Source organism: Pinus tabuliformis, chromosome 8, assembly GCF_031772625.1.
Source record: "Pinus tabuliformis cultivar Carrire ecotype Pingquan chromosome 8, CPIR1, whole genome shotgun sequence".
NCBI classification, from domain to species: Eukaryota; Viridiplantae; Streptophyta; class Pinopsida; order Pinales; family Pinaceae; genus Pinus; species Pinus tabuliformis.
The window spans coordinates 82,199,661-82,207,555 of record NC_142294.1 but is presented as its reverse complement, the minus strand read 5'-3'; positions in this window follow the sequence as shown (position 1 = coordinate 82,207,555).

Genomic DNA, 7,895 nt, shown 5'->3' with positions numbered 1-7,895 from the left:
AGAAAGAAAATCTGCCACCTGATTCTCCTTACCTGGTCTATCTAACACTGTGATGTTAAATTCCTGTAACAATAACAACCATCTGGTAACTTTGCCACTAGTTACTAGTTTATTCATTAAATGCTTAATGGCAGAATGGTCAGTATGTACAAAAACCTCATAACCAGTTATATAATGTCAGAATTTATTCACAGCATGTATGATGGCAAGCATTTATTTTTCTGTGACTGTGTAGTTTAATTCTACAGGTGTTAGATTTTTGCTAATGAAATAGATGGCATAATGACAAGACTCCTCTTTTTGGCCTAATGAGGCACCTACTGTAGTATCAGATGCATCTGTAAAGATGTGAAATGGTAGGTTCCAGTTAGGTCCTTTTAAGACTGGTGTGGTTGATAACTTTTCTTTGAGTGTTTCAAATGCTTGCTGACAATTCTCATTCCATTTGAAAGGTGTATCTTTTGCTAGAAGTTTAAATAGAGGTGAACCTATTTTACTAAAATGTTCAATAAACCTTCTGTAATAGCTTGCATACCCAAGGAAACTTCTTACCTCTTTTTGAGTCTTCAGAATTGGAAAATTGACAATGATTTGGATTTTTGATGGATCAACTTTAATGCCTTGAAAAGAAATATAGTGGCCTAATACTATCCCCTCATTTAACATCATAAAACACTTTTCATTGCTCAGGGACAGATTAGCTTCAATACATCTCTTCAAAACTTTTTCAAGATTCTCTAATGCATGCTCAAATGAATTACCATACACTGAAAAATCATCCATGTAAACTTCAACACAATCATGAACTAAATCAACAAAAATAGCTAATATAGCTCTCTGAAATGTAGCTGGAGCATTGCAAAGTCCAAATGGTAAAACATTATAAGCATAAGTGCCCCAAGGACAAGTAAAAGTGGTTTTGTCCTGGTCCTCTAAGGCTATCCTGATCTGGTTGTAGCCACTGAAACCATCAAGAAAAGAGAATGATGATTTCCCAGCTAATGTGTCTAGCACTTGGTCAATAAATGGTAGTGGGAAATAATATTTGAGGGTTGCTTTGTTTAATTGTCTGTAATCAACACAAATCTGCCACTTACCATTTTTCTTGGGCACTACTACCAATGGGGATACCCACTGACTGTCAGAGATAGGATAGATAAAATTGACTTTCAACAGTTTTTGTAATTCCTCTCTAACAATATCCTGAAGCATGGGATTCATTCGTCTCTGCGGTTGCCTCACTGGTTTGATATTACTATCCGTATAAATATGGTGAGTGCATGTTTCAGGGTGAATTCTGTGCATATCGGTGTAGTCCCAAGCAAATGCTTTCTGGTATTTTCTCAATAATTGAATCAATTTTTCCTCCTGAGATGAGTCTAGGTGAGTGCTAATATTTAAAGTTTTTCCTGGACTAATCTCTATGGTCTTACTCTGTGTGTTTTTGATAGATTGAATGGGAAAAATGTTCTGAAATGTTGTTTGCAAAGATTGAATGGTGCATGTTTCCTGAAAATTATGTGCCAAAAGTTCATCTGTAGCATGGTATTGGTCATTTCTCAAATCTTCGGAAACATCAGGTTGAGAAAGGAACAACTCTACCAAATCATCATTATTATGTTCTTGAAAATCATAGATTTGGTTGATGCTGAAAACAGATTGAACTCCTTCCTTGTCATTATATTTATTGCCAAGCCATAAATTGTGTGCTACTGCTGGTGATTGTGTTGATGGGTAAAGAGTGAGTTGTTTTCTTTCAGTTCCTCATGAAATAATCATATTACCCGATTGACATCCTATGAATGCATCAGTAGTTGCTAACCATGGTCTACCAAGGATGATAGGGTGTCCTCCTAAATTGGATTTTGGCTAAAGAACTAAAAAGTCCACTGGATACTCCCAAGAGTCCAGTGAAACAATTATGTCCTCCAAAATCCCTTCAGGAATCACTTTAGACCTATCATCGAGTTCTAGAACAATTGTTGTGTGCTACAAGTTTGTGAGCTGGAGTGTTTTCATGGTTTCAAGAGTCATCACATTTATTGCGGCCCCAAGATCAATTAAAGTGTTTGGAATATGTATGTTGTTAATGATTGTAGTGACTCTGGGAATACCAGGATCAACATACTTTTCCATTGAGATGGTGTTTGTCATAAGGCCAGCTAAATGTCCAATAACATGAATGGTTTGTGGATCAATTCTTTTCCTAGTAGGCTTTTTAAGGCACAGTTCTTTGATGGCTTTAGTATATAAGGGAATGTCTTTTATGGCTTGTAGTAGTGGAATTTTTATATAGACATTCTTTAGCTCATCTAAAACATCAAACTGTGGTATAGACATGGGAAGTTTTGTTTGGACCAATCGGTCTGGAAAAGGTGGTGGATGCAACGGTTGCATTTGTTTATTTTTGATGTCATCATTTTGTTTCCTTTGAATTGGAGTTTCATTTTCGTTTTCTTCATTTTCTTCTTGTTTATCAGCTTTTGGAGATTCTTTGTGAAGTATATTACCAGACCTCAAATTGATATTTTGCAAGGGTAATGTGGGATATGAGGTTCCCTCATCTACATTGTAGGCTGGTCTCTCTGCTCTGTTATTTGGATTTGGTACAGGTTGAGCAGGGATTTGAGTAGGTCTAGGAGGTTGTGGGTTAGATGGAAGTTGTAATTGTGGTGGATTTATTGGTGGAGGAGCAGGCAATGCTTGTTGAGTGGGTTGAGGTTTATGTGGGTAAACAACTTGCTGCTGAGGATATTGCTGATATGGTTGAGGATATGGCGAATATGGCTGATTATATTGTTGATATGGCTGCGAATATGGTTGGTATGGTTAAGGATATGATTGATATTGTTGAGAGTATTGCTGAGATGGTCTCCATTGTTGTTGTGGATAATTTTGGTGCTGCCATGGCATGGGTACATTCCATGAATTCTGAGCATACATCTGATCATGTGCAGGAAATTGCAAAATCTGGTTTGGGAACATACCTTGAGGTGCTGGTTTTGGCTGCTATGGTCTCTTTGTGCCCATGAAATACACATTTTCCATATATGTGTTAGCTGCCACATTACAATTCTACAAAACCTTGACTTTAGAGCAATGAAATATATCATGCTTTTCAGTACAAAAGGCACAAACTTGAATGTTTTCTAATGGGAAATCTTTTAAGGCATGTTTCTTCCAGCATTTTGGACAAAAGATAGCCATCATTTGATCTTCCTCTTCTTGTCTCTTCTTGGCTTTTAGAGTGTCAATTTGAGTTCCTAAGGTACTTAATAGATCTGTTTTGAATTCTTCTAATAGGTTCCCTATTTCAGCCCTTGTGACACTTGCTGAAGCAGATTTTGTGGCTTTGGATGATATGGTTCTCTTTCCAATTTTGGTTTTGCTCCTAGAATACTTTTCACATAACTCAGCAATTTCTTCAAAAGGTAAAGTGGAAATATCACCTTTTCCCATCAAATTAAGATCATCTAAGTATTCCTCTCGAATGCCCTTCAAAAATATTGTTCGAATCAGATCAAGAGGCATGGTTCTGTGTTTTGATTTTTGTAAATTGTAAACAAACCGCTCTAAGTACTCCTCTAAATTTTCATCCTCTTGTTGGTTCATCCTAAAGATATCATCTTTGGAATCTTTCGATCTACAATAAGGTTGGTATTTCTTTAGGAATATTCTTCTCATGCCATCCCAATTAGTTATCGCATGTTCACCAAGCCCCATGAACCATCTTAATGCTGATGTTTTTAATGTTGCTGGGAAGAGTCTAAGCCTATGGGCATCATCTGTGTAACCATATGTTCGACATACAATGTCAAACTCAAACAAGAATGAATCTGGGTCTTCTAAAGCCATGCCATAAAAGTTTGGTAGCACAGATGGAGGTATGTTTTTCATTTTTATTTCGTCATCCTCTTCTGGTTCTTGGATAGGAAATTTAAAGGTTGACTCTTCCTCTTGACCTTGATTTGGTGGTCCTCTTTCTGATCCATGTCCTTCCTTAGCCATTTTGATAGGTTCCTCTGTTGATTTAATTTCTTGTTCAGTGTCACTTGTTTCAAAGAGAAGTTCAAGGAAAGATTGTTGAGTTACCATGCTACTTTCTCCTTTTATAGAGGATTCAGGGAAATGTTTCTTCTATGATTTGTGTGCTAATAGAATTTTCCTCTCGATGAGTGTGAGTCTTTCCCCTGATTTCTGTTTATCCTATAATGTCTGTATGGTGACTTCCTCAGCTAATGTTGTGTGTTCAATGTTTCCTAAAGGGTCTGCTCCTGATGGTAGGTTAGTTTTTGGATGGGTGGTTTTTATGAATCTACCTTTATTATCTCTAGATCTAGGCATAAGTAAACATGACTTCTAAAATGATGAATTAAAATTAAATCTATGTTTTTGCTTGTTTTTGTTTATTTAATTTTTTTTTATTTTGATTTTTTTTTCGAAATCCTCTAACTACGCCTCCCCGGCAACGGCGCCAAAATGTAGTGGCCAATATAGGGTGCTAGATTAGACTAGATTTATTATCAACCAGGGTAAGTAAACTTTGAGGCATGTGTCTAAAGTCTATAGACATAAAGGATTCCTAACTAAGTGTTTATTGTGATAGGCTACAGTACTTCTTTACAGAAGGTTAAGATATGTTTCCTCTCACCTTAACACTCAGATCACCTAACTTATCTAACTGTCCTAAGGATACATCGTATTGCTAGACTGAGATTTTAATCCTCTTACAAGGATGCTATGCACAAAAGCTCTGTCTAGTTAACACTTAAGCATTCATGAAAAATCAAAAGCACACTAAAGTTTAAATGCATGAAAACAGAGTCTATGGAGATGCTTTAAAATATAATGATGGATCAAATCTCTTACAAGATATGGTTCAATGATCTAACAATAAAATCTTCAAGCTATCATCATAAATACCATTTGTGAGAATTTCCAATCAAATCAATAAAGTCATAAACATGGAAATAACACTAAACACTATGCGTTCTATTCAAATTCAAAAACTACTAAGGAAATGAAATTAACAGTATACCAATTCACGCAGGGCCCGTCCATGTTTCAATGGTACACTGAAGTAAACTCAAGCAACGAGAGTATTAACACATAAACACTGCTAGAATAAAATCGTGACTATATTTAAGTGCTGAAGATTTCAATCACATACAAGAGTTCTGTTCTCAAACGATGCACAGAGATAATAATCGTAACTATTCTTGAAAAAAAATAATACGCAGTCTTTATTTTCCTGTCCCTATCTGAATCGAATGTACATTCATTAAGCAGATCTTTCTACTTTTACAATGGAATGATTTTTGGTCATTTCTAATCTAAACTGATTTCCAAAAAAAAACAAAACGAAACTGGTTTGGGAAACCATGGCTTTTACTACCTTTGTAACCAAAAGGCTAGGGTTTGACCAACGTGGACCGCATAACCAGGAGCTTTTGATTTGCTGTAGAATCGGTTTTTCACCATGCATGTACATTCCAGGTTTCGTTCCTATCCATTGCTTTGGCTTTCCTGTCATGCCATGTGTCAGATGATAAACCATTTACAGGATGTTATGACTTCTTGTAATCTTTTTATTGAAAATTCCTAATTTCTAACATAAAAATTCATAAATTAATTTTAATGTAAACTAACAACTATAATTCTATTAATTAATCAATTTCGAGGGATATAAGGGGTCTATTGAGGAAAAAGGTAGACAAATGATGGTGTTTCTAGAAGAAAAAGATGGTAATGGAATGGTACTAACAGATACTAAGGCGCAAAGGACCAAGGAGGAGGTGTAGACCAGGAAGGATGAGTCAGGGGGGCCGAAGAAGATATGTATGTGGTCTAGTTGTGGTTGTAATATGAATGGGAAGACCCTTGCATGCCCTCCTAGTATGGCCTAGGCCCATGAGGTCTCCTTTGGTTTATGTAGCAGAGCTGTTTAATTACCCATTCAACTCCTTGATATACAAATTTTAGTCCAGGTAAAGAAGGGCACTTGTCTGTGGAGTGGTTTTCTTGACAGACTAAGCAGATTTTAATAGAATTCAATGGACATTCATTCGTAGGGTGCCTCCTGGTGCATCTAGGGTAGAAAATGCCTAGGGTTCTCTCTGCTTCCTCTTGTTTTCTCTTAATGTGCATATTGTCCATATGTAGGGCAAGGGTTTGCAACATCTCACTCTTGAAATCCTCCAGCATGTTTCCAATTTCACCTTTGATGGATGAATTGGAAGAAGATGGACTCACCATAGGTTGACTACCCCTGCCCTTTTTCCTAGCTGCCCTAGAATGGTTTCTAAAGATAGTCTTGATATCCTTATAGGTAAACTGGTAGATGTTCCATTCTACTAACAAGTTTAGGGTATCCAAAAGATCTTCCCTTACTCCTCTAAGTAGGACTAGCTTTAGTGACTGAGGGTCAAGTGTACGCCTAGCCCTTTTGTAGCTAAGCTAGAATCTTTATTCATAATCTTCTGGGGATTCATCATTGCCTAAGGTCATCCTAAAAATTTCCTCTTTAGTGTCTTTAGACCTACAGTAGTCTCGATACTTGTTGTTGAAGGCTTGCTGCATCTGAGCCCAAGTTGTGATGTTATCTCTAGGTAAACCCATGAACTAGCGCAAAGCTGCATCCTTGAGAGTGGATGGAAATAGTTTCAACTTCTGCTCATCATTGGTGTAGTCATAGGTTCGGCATATGACAACAAACTCAAATAATAAAGTGTTTGGATCTTCTGAGGTCAGGCCATGGAAATGAGGAAGGACAGAGGAGCTTATATTTTTCATCTTAGTATCCCCATTGGTTTCCCTGATGGGGAAGGCACCCTCAACTCTTTCCCTATTTCCTCTGTCATTTCTATTTTCAGCCATTGGTTCAGTAGGAATGGGTTCTTCTTCTTCTTCTTCCCCTGTAGGTTCTTCAAATATTTCTAGTTTCTCACCTAAGGGTTCCTCCAGTTCACAACCACCGAAGAAGAGGGAAGGTTGGCTGTTTGAAGTAGTGGAGGTATTTGGAAAAAAATTTCCTAAGTTATCCCTATTTGTACGAGGCATGAAAAAATCTTTTTGTTGTGTTTTGTGTTTTTTTCAAACTTTGAAAGTACTTGCAGAATTGAAATTGTAGACTTAATGAAAACTATTGACTTAATGAAAAATTAACTGCTTGATTGAAATCTTACTTGTAGAATGGAAAGGAAAGAAAAGAATGCAGAATGGAAAAGGAAGTAAACTAAATTACTTTTGCAGAAATGAAACTACTAGCAAAATATTAGAAACAAGAAATGGAAGAAAGAAATAAGTAATCACATATTACTCATACACCTCCCTGACAACGGTGCCAAAAAGTGATGAGCACCAGTATTGCAGCAAGAATGTTACAACTCCTGGGGCTACCAACTTTACTTTATCAACCCGGGGTTCACACAAACTTGGAGGTGATAGTGTTGTATACACAAGTAAAAGTGATGGTTTTTCCTTTTGTCACTGCTCAGCTAGCGAGAGAGCACTAGGGTTTTCAAGCCAGACTTCTATGGATTCAGAAGAAGCTTGATTACTCACGAAAGAAAGAGAAATCTACTCTAGGAGAAAGCTTGTCTACTGCAATAAGTAAAAGGACTGAAATCCAATGCTAAAAAAACACCATTTCCTAACTAACTGCTGATAAACTATGATTTTTACAAGAATGCCAAGTTAACATGTATGAAATGCTTTTGTCCTAAGCATGGAAGTTCAAAACATCAAACATCACTAATGTGCATGTAAAGTACTGAAATAAATATGTTTTTTCTTTTTATTCTTTTTATAGAAAAACAAGTGTTAAAGCTAATCTATTTTGGTGGTGTGGTAGGTGGCTTAGGGATGCTGGTGGATGATTGGAAGGTTTGGGAGAC